Raw genomic sequence first — 17,213 nt, 5'->3', positions numbered from 1 at the left:
GATCACGGATGGCAAGACCCGTTGTCAACGCCAGGTTCTTGAACAGCTTAGGACATCACTGCGAGAGCTCCATGAACAAGGAGAGACGGATAAGACTATTCGCTATGTCCGCGGAGTGCCGACTACTGTTTCTACCAGGAGTAATCGTGATCGTATCTCCAAAAACTCGTGAATTGCCCCTTAATATACTATCAGAATGTTCGAGGTCTTAGAACTAAGCTAGACGACCTTAAGACATCGTTAATTAGCTCTACCATCCAGTATGACATTATAATACTTGTTGAAACTTGGTTAAATTCTGGTATCTCAACGTCTAAACTTGGGCTAGCGGACTATAATGTCTTCCGCGCAGATAGATCTCATCTCACGAGTACTTTTCCCAGGGGTGGTGGTGTTCTTGTGGCAGTTAGGAACACGTTAACCTGTTCGCGAATTAACCCAATACATCGTGACTGTTGTGGCCAAAATGTCGCCTTTATATTTGGAAGGTGTAAGTCTCCGACAACACAATGTCACACTCCGCGTGGTTTTTACGCCACACGAGTTCACTGGTTGATGACGATTGGAATGTGATAGGTTGAGTGAAATCAAACACAGACACTACAGCGCGTAACAATGATCAATAACATAACGATATATTTTAATCACTATTGATTGAAATAAGTAATAGACGAGGTTGTGTTACAATTGTAATCTCACGCGATTGTAATGTCCAGAAAGTATAAGCGGTTTGTCGATGCTGACGGGAAGAGAGTTTTGTTTGATCTGATTTTACAAAGTGGTCTCTCTGGCGCTGCGAAGATCACGAAACCCTTGCGGGGGTGTGTCTTAACTAGAAGGTGATCTAAATGATTGCTCATTGGTTGAACTGATTTGGCTGGAACGACGAAAAGTGACTGGAAAGGGCAAGTGTGATTTCGGAGAAACCGAACCGATCAGCGCGACGTTGTGCCGTCTGTTTATTATTGGCAACGTCTGGTAAAGCGTAATCTCGACTCGGTCTAAGAGCCCCTATTCCAACTACGCCGGTCGTAAATTCTTAGTCTCAAAGTGTTAGGCCCCAGCTGACAGACCAAGTGTCTGCCACGTGCGGACTGACAACGCGCAGAGCACAATACGATCCGCTTGGAGTTTTGAAAATAACATCGTATCGCTCAACAGTGACTAGAGCAGCTTTTTGTCCGTGTCCAGCTTGGTTTTAATCACTTAATTGTGGGAGCATTATATATTCCACCAGCGTCGCAACCAGTTCTATATGAAAGGCATGCGGGATGTATTACCGAGATTTTTCACAGTTTTAGCGACGATACCTTCTGTATTCTCAGGGATTTCAACCTTCCTCACGCTGTCTGGTTTAAGGAATCGGGGGCATCCTGTTTTAAAAAGCCAGGTATATTGTCTTCGGAATCAATGGCTATAGATGTGCTTCTTGAATCGTATAACTACTGCAATCTAGTTCAAGCGAACACTGTATTCAACGCTCCCGATTGCATGTTGGACGTTATCTTTTTAAATGACACTGAAGCGTTAATAGACAGGTCTATAGATTACCTTAGACTTCAAGCGCGGAGACTACCTGGGGATTTTAAATTACTTTAACTCCGTTTATTGGGATTTCGAGACTGTCGGGATCGATCTTAATTCTGCCTTGGATCGCCTCTACTATCATCTTAATTCAGCTATCGGAGCTTATATCCCGATAAGATCAGTGATACGTTCCTCCTTTCCGCAATGGTTCTCTCCGCGCTTGAGGTGTCTGATTCGGGAGAAGAAGAGAGCGCATAAGGCGCATAAGCTCTCAAATGATACGTATGATTATTGGAATTTTTCGGGGATCCGATCTCAGTGTAAATTATTGACAAGAATAGATTATCGTGCGCATGTTACGTATATTGAGAGTTGTGTCCGGAGTAATGTCAAGACCTTTTGGAAATTTGTAAATACCAAACGTGGTATCTGTGGTCTTCCAGAAAATATGCGCTATGGTGACCGCTCAGCTTCATCACAATCTACTATTGCCAATCTCTTTGCGGCTTTTTTGGCTCTGTGTACAGCTCTCCATCGTGTTCTCCGGCCTTGAACGTGAACTTCAATACTCATAATAGCGTGAATCTTAATCGACTCTCTATCTCAATCGGTGACATTTTTTCTAAACTAAATTCGCTTAACACCAACATAGGACCTGGAGCCGATGGCATTCCTCCACTGTTTCTCCAACGTTGTAGCTTTATTTTATCGAGGCCACTCTGGATTAACTTCAATGCTTCTCTTACCAGTGGTTCTTTTCCATCGTCGTGGAAAACTAGCCCAATCTCTCCAACTTTCAAGGCTGGTGACCGATCTGAAGTAGGTAATTACCGACCCATTTGTAAAATATCCATCATACCCAAGATATTTGAGGAGATCGTCACGGATAAACTACCACCACAGTTCACCAGTATCCTGTGTAAGGAGCAGCACGGGTTCGTTCCCAAACGCTCCACTACTACGAATTTAGGGGTGTATCATAGCTTTGTGTCCGATGCTCTTGATGTAGGCTCCCAGGTTGACACAGTTTATACTGATTTCCGGAAGGCATTTGATACAGTTAATCATGGCATTCTAGTTCGGAAACTGTCACAGTGGGGCTTTGGTGGGCCCCTCCTATCCTAGATAGATAGCTACCTTGTGGGTCGTGAGCAATTGGTAAGGGTCTCAAATAGTCTTTCTTCTCCCATTAAGGTTACCTCTAATGTTCCCCAAGGGTGTCACATAGGTGCGCTGCTTTTTAATCTATTTGTCAATGATCTTGGCGATGTATTTTTGAATACTGAGTTCTTGGTATTTGCTGACGACCTGAAAATCTTTTAAAAAATTCGGACTGCCCAGGATGCGATTGCATTGCAGGAGGATCTTGACAGGTTTGGACGGTGGTGCACCGGTAATGGCATGAAGCTCCACACGGCAAAGTGCGTTGTTCTCAGGTCTTCTAGAGCTAGGGTCTGCCTAAAATATCAATATAGGCTGCTGGATGAACCGCTGAAGGAGGTTTCTGAAGTGATAGATCTTGGATTCTCTATAACGCCGTGTTTTGACTTTAGAAACAATTATACGCGCTGTACTAATAAGGCGATGAGAACTCTTGGTTTTATTTGCAGAGCTGCGAAGCATTTTAGAGATGGGGAGGCCTTGAGGCTGTTGTATGTTGCACTTGTTAGACCCCACGTTGAATATGCCTCAGTTATATGGCATCCGCGTCCCATGAAATATGTCAAACAAATCGAGCGGGCACAGCATAAATTTCTTCAGTTTGTTGCTCGTGTCCTTGGTAACCCAATGGACAGGACTGACCATGACTATTGCCCTACTCTGCAATCCTTGAACATCTTCACCCTTGAAGACCGTAGACAGATTGCTGATATGTTTTTTTTGTACAAAGTCATCAATGATTTGGTAAACTGTTCGGACCTAATTGAGTTAATTAGTTTTAATGCCCCGGAGAGGCACTTGCGGAAAAAACCTCTTTTCGCCCATAAGCTGCTGTTGTACTCTTACTACACAATTGATCCTATTAATGAGGTAGACCCCTTCATAGGCTCGCTCAGCTCTTTTCGCACGAGATTATTTAGTCATTTAGGAAATTCACGTGTGGTTAATTAATTAATTAATATTTACTTATGTTCTAGACGGTATAGGCTGTGTTTTATGTATATATCTTGTACATTAAGGGATTTCCCGTTAAATATAATAATAATAATAATAATAATAATATTCCTGCACCCTGGAGCACTTCGTATCCGGCCGCGTGCTTATTGCATTGAACGTGCAGTGCCAGGGTGTCCTTGATGAAATATAACCAGGTATTGGGTGCGACCATCTTCTCGAGGAAGGTTCGGCTTGTGGGGAGAGCTTGGATGTTGCAGCTAGTCCACTTGATGTTTTGTGGATTTAATAAGGCATCCGTTTCACAGCTTGGTGCTTTTTCCAGGTCTCGGAGTGGTACGCTGAGTTCGCACATGTACATCCGATGGTGTTTCCTGCTTGCTGTGATGTAGTTTTCGTCGGACATGAAATATTGAGAGTTGATTTGACTGACAGCTAGATAAGGTGTTCTTCGCTTTATGGATATCGGTGTAGAAACATTGGTCGATATAGTTGGAACGAAGGGTACGATTGAATGTAATATAGATCGAAGGGAATGAGGTCTAATAGAGGAATGTCGAGTGACAAGATAATTTGCCCTTGTGAATAAGCTACGTTTAATTTGGTCACCCCTTGTAGCTATTGGGAGTTCAATTCTTCCGTAGTCAGCGGGTATGGCGTGGTTTCGCGGATTCGTACGCACGTCTGCGCTAGCTGACTCGGGGAGAGAACGGCCGGATGTAAGATACCCAGTTTCGAGAACGTGAGCGCGTCCGTAATTATGATCAGCGCGGTTACATATTCGTCCATGTGCCTAGTCATCATAAATGTCCACGTCGAAAAGGCTAATTCTAATTCTACTTTTGTTTCGCGCTCGTCTTATCGAAGAGTACCGACGCTATTTCCTTAATTCAATCCTCCATGTTTCGCATGGAATCCGTTTCAGCTTTTAGTGTGTCGTGTATGTCTTGAAATTCGGATTTTATAATATGAATTTAGTTTCCTAACAATTCGGCGAGGTGATTTTGATCTTTATAAAGTTTATCTAATTCCTTATTGTAATACTGCGCGTCGTCGTTGTCCAGTGTTCCGAAAAGGGCCTTACTGAGGGACCCGTTGAATCCCAGCGGTATCGATCGCTTAGTACGGCGAAACTGTGCCTTTCCCAGTATGCTGAGTAGCAATTTCTCGTAACGTTTACCGTCGAGGAGTTTTCATGGTAGGGCCGTGTTAAGGGCGTCGGTCGGGCAAGACGTCCAATTATATGTCCTACATATTATTTTCATCCGGTCAATCTGGGGTTGAGTCTGTGGTCGCGAGGATAATACTTCCGCGACTCCTATACCCGTGACTAGTTTTCATTGAGTATGGAAGGCTCGAAGAGGTCGGATCTTTTCGCAGTACAAGCCCGGGTTGTGGGTCAACTGCGATATCTTGTAATCTCCGTCGGTGATGTTACTAGTAACGATCGTCCACAGAGACGCAAACAAAAGCAGCCCACGTCCGTCCACGGTGGCTAGTACGAGGGTTTTCCGAAAATGCTTTTCACGGAGGAATTCTATTGTTTTACGTAAATGACTACTGCAAATACAAAGAAACAAGTGAGATAAAAGGGAGGAAAGGAAGAAGATAGATTTACGGAGTGTGGGACTTTGGTTCGGTTAAATGAGCGCTGTCGCCAGTCCGTCGTAAGCTTAAACCACATTGAATACGCTCCATTGGCATCAAGGTAGTTTATCTTTAATATAAGCATATTTCCATTTATCGAAATGTTTGATGAATTGATGGCCCTCATCCGAAATTAATATTGCATTGTTCTGTTCGGTAATTGTTTTTATCTTATAAGGGCCAATGTAATGCGGATCGAATTAATGGAGCCGAGGCTCCTTTTGTTCGCAAACGAAGTCGATTATCGCGAAAATGACTTGATTACTTTTTCGGTCATAAATATCTTTCGAACGCGATTTGCTACTATCCAAATTTGATCGCGTGGTCTTTCGGATTTCTTCTAAGCGCTCTACCAGATTCTGCACGTATCCCAGGTACATTAGTAATTTCTCGCGGGACATGGGCGTGAACGGATCTGGAGTTAATTGTCCGAAAACTACTTCGTATGGGGTGAATTTTGTGGCTTCATGTACCAAGGTATTGTATCGGTACAAAGCGAAGGGGAGGAGCAAGTCCCAGTCCACGTACTTTCCTAGATAATGTTTTAAGTATTCAGTTAGGACGATATGACTTCTTTCGAAGGAACCGTTAGTCTGAGGACGATATTTCGATGTGGTTATGTGTTTAATTTTGAATGTTTGAGCTATCCCTTGTATTACGTTGTTAATGAAACTATTCCCGCGGTACGTGAGGACTGCGCGCGGTGCGACGAATATCGCGATAAAGTAGCGTGATAACGCGTCTGCCACGGTAATGGCTCGTATGTCGGGTAAAGGGACGGCCATATAGAAATTTGATAATTGACATTGCATTGTAAGTACGTGACGATTTCCGCTGGATGTCGGGAGAAGCGGTCCTACTGTAACCACGGCTACTTTGTCGAAGGGTCTTGCAGGCGTGTCCGTAATTAACATTGGTTCTCGAGTTTAGATGCGTACGAACTTCTGTTCTTGGCAGCTCTGGCAACCTCGTACAAAATCCTCTACGTCTCGGCGTAGGCGCGGCCAGTCGAATAGGCTACGTATACGTCGGTACGTCTTCGTCACGCCTTTATGTCCTCGTATTAGGCTTTCGTGATAGTGACAGATGATATCTTCTCGTTCATTTTGTGGTGGTAATTGAATTTCGCCCGTGCAAATTGTAATGGTAATGAGTGTGCGTTTGAAAATAATTTTTGAAATATTTCTGGAGCGTTTCGGCGTCGAATCAGTGTAGGGTTTCGCCATGCGCCGCTACCCGAAGCGAGCGGACGCGTTCGTTCTCGGCCGCGTCCCCGAACGACGTTAGCTCGCCTTCTCCCATTTCATGGTAGAAGCTGCGTGCTCCGGCGATACTGAAATTTTTTCCTTCTTAGTTATGGGTGATTATTACGCGGTTTCTACTTAATTCCTCCGTTAATAATTTTGTTTCGTTGAGGAGACCGATATCTTTTAAGGTTTTACAATTTAGACTAGTTAATATTCTGTCGGATGATATAAAATGAGCATAATTATCTGAAGCGGACGCAAGCGTGGTCTTTACGATATTCACTTCGCATTGTGTTGGCTGAGTTTTGCCTTCAGGTCAAATCATGGTTGACTGCGGGATGTTCAATGCTTCTGCGTGCAGAGGTATTCCCCAAGACACCCGCTTCTTTGGGCCCGATCGTAGGTCCGTTTTCAGAGGACTGACGTTTCCGTGGGGGTTCGATGCTTCCCACTTTTTCTCGGAGGGCTAGTCTTCGCCAAGACTCTTCAAGAGGGTGATTTCTTCCTGGGTAATGGGGCCTATGCACGAGTTATCACTTAAGACGGCGGTGTTGTGAAACAACCACCAATTAAGGAATCCACGAACGCTGCATGAGGGTCAACGGACAAGCCACGGAATCCGCAAACGATGCGCAGCGATGGGTCATCGGACGGCGACCATTAGGCCCCCACCGCAACCCAAAAGACCATATAAAACCCAACGCCCAAAACGAGGCGCTCTCTCATTTTTCGAAACCATTAGCGATCACTGCCGTGATCGTCGCGCCTGTGTCAGTTCAAAGCTCAATAAATCCTTTATTCACTCTACGATCAGTTCCAACTCTTGAACTGGCCAAGGATCCACTACCTTCAGTTCAACCCGAATCCCCGTTCCCAGCACCTACACCCGAACTATCGGAGCTCGGAGGACGACCCTTCCGAGGACAGCTAACGGCAACCGACGAGATTCTCAGGGAGAATCTCAGCCCCGGCAACCTCGCAACAGCGGAGCTCTGGATACTTTCTTCCGGATCGTCGTTTTCAGTGTCTAAAAACACGGGCATTACCGTCTGTGCTTCTGTTATATCCAGAACGGTAGAGTTTGTCCTGCTCTCTATACCGGCGGTATTGTCTGTTTCCGTCGGCTGCAACACCTGTTCGATTTCGTGTCCTTCTAGCGTGGAATCGAACGATGGAGGTTCTTCATAATTAGGTCTGGGCATGCATTGAAGACGCGTGCCTACGCGCGTTCCTATAGTTTTCTCCATGCTCTCCGGCGGGGTTTCTTTTAGGGTGGTCGGGAACGCGTGCGAGACCGGGTTTCGTGAGAGAGCGTAGGCATTCGCGTTTACTCGACCGGATTTATAGATAATCTCGTCTTGATAGTCGGCGAGCATAATCTTCCATCAGGCGAGTTGCGACACCGGGTCTTTTACGAAAGCTAGCCATTGGAGCGGCCTCTGGTCGGTTACCAAGAAAAATTTTCGTCCATAAATGTATATGCGGAATTGTTACCGCGTAAATTATCGCGAGACATTCCTTTTCCGTTGTTGGGTAATTTTCTTGGCAAGGTGTTAGTACCTGCGAGGCATATGCGATTGGCGGGTCTTCGCCTATTTTTCCTTGACTCAAAATCGCGCCGATGGCTACATCAGACGCGTCGGTTGTAATGATAAACGGTTCGTCGAAATTTGGATAACGTAAGACCGGCTCTTTGCAGAGTGCTTAGCGCAGATCATCGAAACTTTTCTGTTGTATTTCTGTCCAAAAGAATGGAATTTTCGTGCTTGTAAAATTTGTGAACGGTCTAGTGCGTTTCGCCATTTCCGGTATAAAGCGACGATAGTCATTTACGAGACCAAGGAACTGTTTCAAATTCTTCCGGGTTTTAGGTACGGGGAAGGCAGCGACGGCCCTGATCTTCTCGGGATTGGGTCTTACTCCGTCAGCTGCTATGATATGACCTAAGTTGACGACCTTGTCCTTTAAGAACTTGGCCTTCTCCGTCTGTAGCGTCAGGTTATGCTCGCCTAAGCGTTCGAAGAATCTCTCGAGCCGGTGTTCATGCTCCGCGACCGTGCGCGAATATACTACTACGTCGTCTAGATAAACGAATAATTCCTTACCGATAAGCCCTTGCAGCACCCGATTCATTAATCGTTGAAAGGTGACCGGGACGTTCTTTAATCCGAAAGGCATATGGAGGTATTCGTAATGTCCGTCGGGGGTGGTAAACGCGTTTTTTTGCACGATCTTCGGGGGCCATAGGAATTTGATGGAAACCGTTTGCTAAGTCGAAAATTGAGAAATATTTGACTCCACCTAAGCGATCGAGTATGTCCGAAATTCGCGGAAGGGAAAAGAAAACGGTCGTCGAGCGTTTTTGCGTTTACAATTCTGAAATCTGCCACCACTCTCCGTCGTTTCTTTCCTTCCAGCTTTTTCGAGACCACGTGCAGCGGCGAGTTATGTGGCGACGACGAGGGGCGATTATTCCCAGCTCCTCCAGGTTGTGCATTTGATTGGCGATCTTCTCGTCCATCAACGGGGAGTGCGGGTATTGTCGGGTGAACACAGGCGTTGGATCGGTCAACGGGATGGTGTATTCTATGGTCGTGGTTCCCTGAAGTAGGTCCCCGGGTACGAAGAACCTGTCCGAATATCTGATAACTAAATCCTCGATTGACTGGCGCGGTTCCGGGTCTAGTTCTTCCACTTTCAGGGTCGCTACGATGTGCTGTAATCGTTCTTCGGGGGGTTTACGTTCGACGCGATAATCTCCCAGATCTTCATCTTCGTTGGCGTCGAACTCTTCTCCGAAGGGAAAGGACGGGCAAACCTGCTCGTCGCCTTCAGGACTGTCGCGGTTTTCGGGGAAGTAGATGTTTACTTCACTCCTGTTGGGCTCTGGTTCTGGGTGTTACGTTAGGTATGCCTGGAAGTCCTCGTGGCTCCGTTTGCATGCCCCTAACGTGCTTTCTAGTTCTTTTGAATTGGAGAAGTGTATGGGGCTGATCGGGCGATTCGCTGTTACCATCGTGCGTTAGTGGTAAGAGACAATGGCTTCCTCCTGAAGCAGATACGGGCTCCCGACCAAGCCCGCAATGCCTTCAGGTAAATGGGGCATGTTTATAACGTGAAATAGCGCACAGCTGCCGTTAATTTTCAGGCGAGTCGTCCCTAAAGTCATAACCTTCCCGTTAAAACCCCCAACTTCGATGGGGTTTCTGCTTAAGATCGGGGCCTTCGAACTCGCGGACCGTATTTCCAATAAATTCAATGCGAACCCCTTGTTTATGGTAAATTCTCGCTCACCATTCTCCAGTTGTTCGGCCTTGACCCGGATGCGGGGGAGTCTGCCCGTCCGACAACCGTCGCTGGCTCTGATTTTTGGGTGATCTTTGGGCCTGCGAGGACGACCCGCCCACCTCGTTTCGGTTGAACGGGCGCGCTGGTAGTTTAAATCGTTGCGGTTTTCAAGAGAGTGTCCTTTCGCGTTCCTTCGATCTTCGCGATTCGCGAGGTTCATATCTTCTTGGTTCACGCGGTTCGTATATTCGCGAGGTTCATACGTTCTAGCATCGCGGTGTCGTGGCTGCCTATTATCTCGGGGTCTTCCCCGTACGGGTCCTCGCTGTGGAGCGGACGGTCTGCGTTCGTAATCCAGCGAACGCTCACCTTGCCTCGTCAGCAGGATCGTTGGCTGGCACGGCGGTGTCGGCTCGCGATAATCCGGTTCGCGAGGGTACTAATCGCGATAATCAGCTGTTGTTGACGTTGACGTCACGGGTTCGCAGCTGGCAATGTCGCAACCGTCTTTCCCAACTGTCAATGCGCTCAAGGACATTATGAGAGAGCTTATTAGGTCGGAATTTGGAAATTTCTGTCATGAAATGGTCTCTAGCATTAGGTCAGAGCTTGCGGACATCAAATCGAGAATTAGTGACCTTGATGATCGGGCACGTCTGCTGGAGCAAAATTCATTCTGCTCGACCGGACAGCTGTTTTCGAGTCCCTTGGTGAGGGAAGAGATCGTTGCGGAATTAAATGATAGGCAGACCAGGGCGGGTAATCTCATCATCCACGGTCTGCCTGAATTGTCTAATACCTCGCCTGACTTTGCTCAGGGAAGTGATCTTGAGGGCGTCAGGTCCATACTGGACCAGATCCAGCCGTCCAACTACGAGGATATAAAGATGCACGGATCGGGAAACTATATGGCTCTGCCCCTAGGCCTCTATGTGTGTGCCTTAAATCACCGGAGGCTGTTATGAATATCTTGAGAGGCAAGTCCCGTTACACTGGGCCTTGCAAGATAACGGACGATAAAACAAGGACTCAACGTCTCAAGGACTCAGAACGAAACTTGAGGATTTGAAAACTGTAATTATGTGTTCGGCCGTCCAGTATGACATTCTTATTTTTGTTGAAACTTGGCTTAACGTGTCTTTTTCTTCGTCTGAATTGGGCCTAACTGACTTTAGTATCTTCCGCGCAGATAGATCCCTCCGCACTAGTTGTTTTTCGAGGGGAGGTGGGGTCCTTGTCGCGGTTAGAAATTCGTTACCCTGCTCGTTGATTCGTCCCAGTTGTGACGGCGCAATCTCTTCTTCTAAAAGGGAATGATTAGAAGAATCAAATCCCACTTCTGACACCAGTTTGTTACGTCCGGAAGGGACTTTCTGTAAATCACCCCGAGGGGTTGGAATGATTTACCGGGTTCGTGCTCCTTTAAGGTGCTAAAGCCCGCCTTGACTATACTTACCAGGGAGTAGGAAGGTAAAAGGAGGTTGAATGAGATTGCATACAGGAATTATGAGAATAACAATAACAAATATATATATATACCCTAGAGACGGCGCTCCGTCTCTGCTGACGCTCGCGTGTCGCTGAACCTGCCGTAGGTCGCAGACGCTCGCGTTAATCTCAGGTAACGCTCGGAAGTCAGTGTTTCGAATTTCGCTACCTACATTTATTTTCAAAGGAAACTCGAAATGATTGCCGTTTGCATCTAGACACGCCTGACACCGACGCAACTAATTGTCGCGAACGCGTGCAAACATTCCAGGCTGCTCGCGTATATCGTCAGAAGCATGAAATACTCTACCCTGCAATTCTAAGGTTTCAAATTCGGTGTCGGCGTATACTAATGGTTTCATGTGGCCCCATACGTAAAAATCCATTGGATTTAAATCCGGGCTTTTTGGCGGCCACGAAACCGCACCATTCCGTGCAATTACTCGGTCCCCCCAAATTCGTCCTATAGCTGGTATAGCTACTCCCATATGGGCTGGGGTGCCGTCGTGAAGAAGCCACATACCTCTTCGGGTGGCCAGGCAGACATCTTCTAGTAGAAGTTGCAAATCCCGTCGAAGAAATCTAGCATATTTTGCGCTATCCAGATGCGCCGGCAAAATATGTGGTCCGAGATGATCGCTTATTACCCCAGCCCATATGTTTAGCCGCAGCTCGTGCTGGAAGTGCCCCGCTACAATATTGTGGGGATTCATGGCTTCCCACGCGTGAGAATTGCGAAAATTTAATATTCCACAACGTGTGAATGTTGACTCATCTGCTGCGAGTACGATCGTCGGGAAATGGTCGTCCTCTTCCACTCTATCGAAAAACCGCCGCAGAAAGTCCGCCGTCTTTCAAAATCCTCAGGCAATAAATTTTACACCCGTTGTGAGTGGTAAGGGTATAAGCCTGTGGGACTTTGGATTAATAATTTTTTAATTAGTGGGAGTTCGTGTTATTATTTAAATATGCGAAAACAAAAGATAAAATAATAAGTATGTAATTATTAGTCGATAGCGAGGATAAAGTCAGTGACTCAGATATTAAAGGCACCCCACGGTCAAATCGCGCGAAAACATAAGTGACATTTATGATTTTTTCTAGAAAAAAGTATACAATGTATAAGTTTAAAACTTTTTGCACTTTATTCTGCTACAAATCAGAGTTCGGCAAGATGTAATCTAATTACAAATTACGATTGAAATGTAATTGTGTAATTCAATTACAGATTACTTTCTGTAATCGTTAATTTAGTTGACCACAATTACGATGTAATTGCCACACGTAATTGTAATTGTAATTGTGCAGGGCAATTACATTGTAATTGTAATTGCATATATAATTGTGCAGAACAATTACATCGCAATTGTAATTGTAATTGCCCCACACTTACATCTGACAATTACGATTGTAATTGTGATTACAATGCAATTGTTCTGCAGACTTACAATTGTAATTGTATTTGTAATTGCTCTGCACAATTACAATTGTTAAATGCAGGTGCGGAGCAATTACAATTACAATTTTAATTGTGCAGAGCAATTATATAGTAATTGACGTTACATGTAATTGCAATTATAATGTAATTGCTAAATCGATTACATTTAATTGCAATTACTTTTTAATCGGAATTACTCTGCAATTGTAATAAAATGGATTCATCTTTTACATCAATAAATGTATTATTAATTTAAAAAAAAAACACATTTCCATCGATCTTTAATAAACACCTATTTTTAAGGCCGTCACTCTGTTAATCCTATTGAACTGCATGTAAAATCTGTGCCGTTAAGAATTTCGTTTTAAAATTTTACCTGGTCATTCTTCAGATGTTGTCGGATGAAAATATGCAAAAAATCGATTTTTTGACCGAGGGGTGCACTTAATTAAAATTTTGCGATACATTTAGTGAAGAATTTACAGCGACAATGAAATGTGAATTTAAAGCAAGAATAGGTAAATTTATCAAGAAATGTCACTTTATACAACTAAACTCCTACAAACCATCATCACTCAAGGTGCAATGGACATACGTATGGGAGATTCCCAAATGGGAATCGGGCAATAATGCTCGTACTGCGGGCAGAGTTATTGCGAATATGGTCAAGGATTTCTTCTTCCCTGTTGACATTCCTTCTTGGTCCTCTTCATTCGATGCGAGGGAAAAAAGGAACCCGTATTGTGCAATGTTTCACACAAATTGATGAAAAACTGTCGGGATGGTTGTCGCTGATTTAGGAACCGTTCCGCGTAGAATCATTTCGCATGTAATGCGCTGTAGCCAGCCTCTCTATATATGACAATCATGTTAAACATGTCGTTGCATGAATACCCCGCATAGGTATACACGCTTCACAAAATCACTTCCTCACTTTTCTACTTAAAGGGAGTTCGCGAGCACGCGTCGCACGATCAGCGATTTCGCACGGATGGCGTCAGCGAATCTAATCATCTTGAAAGGTTGCGGAGACCGAGTGCGGTGACTGTTGTGTCTTGACTAAGTCTTCTGCGTTTTCCGTGGCAAAAGAAAGCACCAACGTGGAACTTGGTTGCAGAGGCAGTGATTTGCACAGCCAAACAGAGTTGGGGAAGGACTTCGTGTGAACCCTGATTGGCACTACGGCGGCGGATACTGCTAGCGGAAGTATGTTTTTCTGACGCGCAGAAAACACGGACATCCGGATTGTACGTAAAGGACTAGTAGTCTTGCGACCCCCTAGACCTTTGACCGTGAGTGGCCAGAGTCGCGTACCCGACCTTGAAGTCTCTTAAGACGGTCAGGCGGTTATGACCTTATGACTTACCTCACTCGAAGCGGATTACAGATCGGCCTGACCATGCAATGCGGATGTGCGAATTTCTGAAGTGGTTTACAACGGGGAATGAAATACTGTTATTAATGCATTTCCTGGTTGACGGAAATACTGATTCACAACTAAACGCAGCGCTGAACAAAATATTTTGAATCAGGTATTCTCTTGTAGTCCATATGAAATTAGAGAGGGCATTTACCACATCATAGACTTTAAACTCTTTTTTTCGGTACAGTTGGGGGGGGGGGGGTGGCAATACGCTTCGTGCAGGGACACAGGAAGAAAAAGGGTAGTCCGTCCACTGCATGTGACTCCACCTACGCTGTCTTCCCTTCACATGGAAGAAGGATCCTTTATCTCTCGAGTATAAACACACGCTCGAATTCCAAAACAAAAGCACGCGCTGACATATTCAGTGCGAGAAAGGGCGAGACTTAGGGAGGAGATTATGTTCTAACCAACAGCATTCCTAGCAAACGCGAAGTTTCCACCTCTTCACAGGAATCTCTCCTCCATAAGGCCCACCGTCTCTCGCACGCAATACCTCTACGCGTACTTTTGTTACAATAGGAAAACGCGTGTTTATACTCGGGAGATAAGGGATCCGTCTTTAATTTGAAGGAAGAACGCCACAGGCGGGACCACGCGCCGTCTGCCGACGGTGCGGGTGTATGGCCCCGTCGTTTGGTGCTTCGGTAGTACCTACCCCACGGGCGAGACCGACTGTCGAGCAGATGACGGGACCTTTGCCTGTTGTCTGAGGTGTAGAAAATATTCCAATAGTAGAAACTATTAAACAATGGAAGCTATAAAGCGAAACGGGTACACGGCTGTAGAAAATATTGAATGGAAGAGTTCCGTTATGGGTGGGCAATATTGAACAAAGAAAACTTATTTCTAAGGGTATTTGAGTACAATACTAGTATTAAATACTTAAGATTAAGAGCTTAACGCCCGCCGAGTCGTCCGCATATCAAACAAGTTTTTCCTTAGCAAAAATATTGTTCGAGACTTCGTTAACAAGATATTAACAAAAAACTCAGACCAATCAGAGCACGATTATTCCGCCCGAGCTCCCGTGCTGCGACTACAAGCAAGCAAGTCGGCATGCATCGAAAGAAATTCAGTAGAATGGCAAATGAAAAAGATGTAACAAATAAAATGGATCATTTTGTCATGGTTGAACTGTCATTTAAAGTGACTAATGAATAAAGGATAAATGGACGAATATCATGTATAACGTAAAATAACAAATACACCATTTTTTTTAGAAGACTCGAAAACATGAAGAAAAATTTACGTACCGAAATTTGGAGAATTATCGCCGGAAATAACCCACAGCCTGCGTTAAATTTAAAAAATAATAATCACCAATAAAGTAACTAAAACTGACCCTTTCGGAAATTCACATGCAGCTTAATTTATTTTTCATGGAACGTGGTGTTCCTACGTTATAAAAATTGTTGGAAATGAATTTTCACTTGGCGTCCGGAGCTGTGGATACAGCTGCGCAAATGCTTGTACAGCAGTAGTTGCGTCTCCGTTGTTCTGGGTTTATGCCGCGTTTAGCGCGTTATACTCTTGTGCAGAAGACACTTCTCTGACGCGATTGCTGACTGGCAGAATTTTTTCCAAGACACTTCCTCCATCCCCAAGTAGGTTCTCTCATTCCATTACGAGTTACCTTGCACCAGGACAAGAGGTTTCAGGTAAAAAGATGCCAGCAAATTTTCGAAACCACGTGCTTTGCAGAAGTACAGTGAGCGAACCATCGTATACTTTTACAAAAGCCCGCGCTCCGTCCGTTTATTTCCGATGTACCAATGCGTCGAGATAGACAGCAGACACCACGTGTATCGGTTCGAAAGGGTCCGAAGAGAAGAGAAACTGAAAGTCCTCGAGTTGCTATAAAGAAGAAATGGCATACCATTACTGTTCCCTGAGTTCACGTCTGTTGCGCGGCGGAGCCAATTAAGCCATAAATTGCCCGAAACTGTAGGAAACCGTTCTCTACCGCCGACTCGTGGGACAATACGGTCATAAACCGCGACCCTAGCGAAATGCTCAGGCCGATCAGCCGGATGAATTTATGGCTGCTTCGATGGTTCGTACATTACACTTTACCAAAGCACGTGTGTTTCAAAAATGTGCTGGCTTCTTTTTACCTAAGGCCTGTTATCCTGGTGGGAGTTAACTCATAATGGAACGAGAAATTACTTGGGGATAGAGGAAGCTCCTTGGAAAAAATCCTGTCAGTCAGTTAGCAATCGCGTCAGAGAAATGTTGTCTACACAAAAGTATTACGCGATGTTTGGGGTTTATTCCCAGAACAACGGACACGTAACTACTGCATCATTTGCGCGGTTGTACCCACGGCTCCGAACGCCAAGTGAAAATTCATTTCCACCAATTTTTATAACGTTGGACCAATGCGTTCCATAAAAAATAAATTAAGTGATCAGTGTTAGTAGCCGTGCAGTGAAGTGAATATTCGGTACATTAACCCGAACGCACTTGACGTTGCGATCCTTTACTTTGGTGGTGTTGTATGTACCTACGATCAGCAGAGCACTGGACGCTACCCTACAATACATCTTTTCGCCCACCGATGAACAGGATCGGTACAGTGACCTAGTGACACAGGTTTCCGAAAAGGAAGGAAAGGAAGGAAAGGAATGTCCGAAAGGGTGAGTTTTATTTAATTTATTGCTGATTATTAGGTGTAGAAATAAATTCTTTCCGATTTTAGGCTACAATAACAGTTTGATTTAAAAAATATGAAAACAACTCAATCATCGAAATAATTTATTAATTAAATAATAGTAGCTTAGTACTGATTATGTAAATCCAATCGGAAAGAATTTTTATTGATACACCTAATATTATTTTTTTAAATTTAGTTATGTTGGCCGTTCTTAAATTACGGATTTTTACCTCAATACCGAATTACGATCACTTGTACATTTTCTGTTACATTACCTTTTCGTTTATGCGTTATTTGAAAACGAAATTTACGTATTTCTTGTCATCTCAATTAAAATTTTTATTATTTTCTGTGTTGTCTTTGCCACGGGGTATCAAGCGGCAC

Source organism: Andrena cerasifolii, chromosome 5 (genome assembly GCF_050908995.1).
Source record: "Andrena cerasifolii isolate SP2316 chromosome 5, iyAndCera1_principal, whole genome shotgun sequence".
NCBI lineage: Eukaryota > Metazoa > Arthropoda > Insecta > Hymenoptera > Andrenidae > Andrena > Andrena cerasifolii.
Note: the sequence above shows the minus strand (reverse complement) of the source record.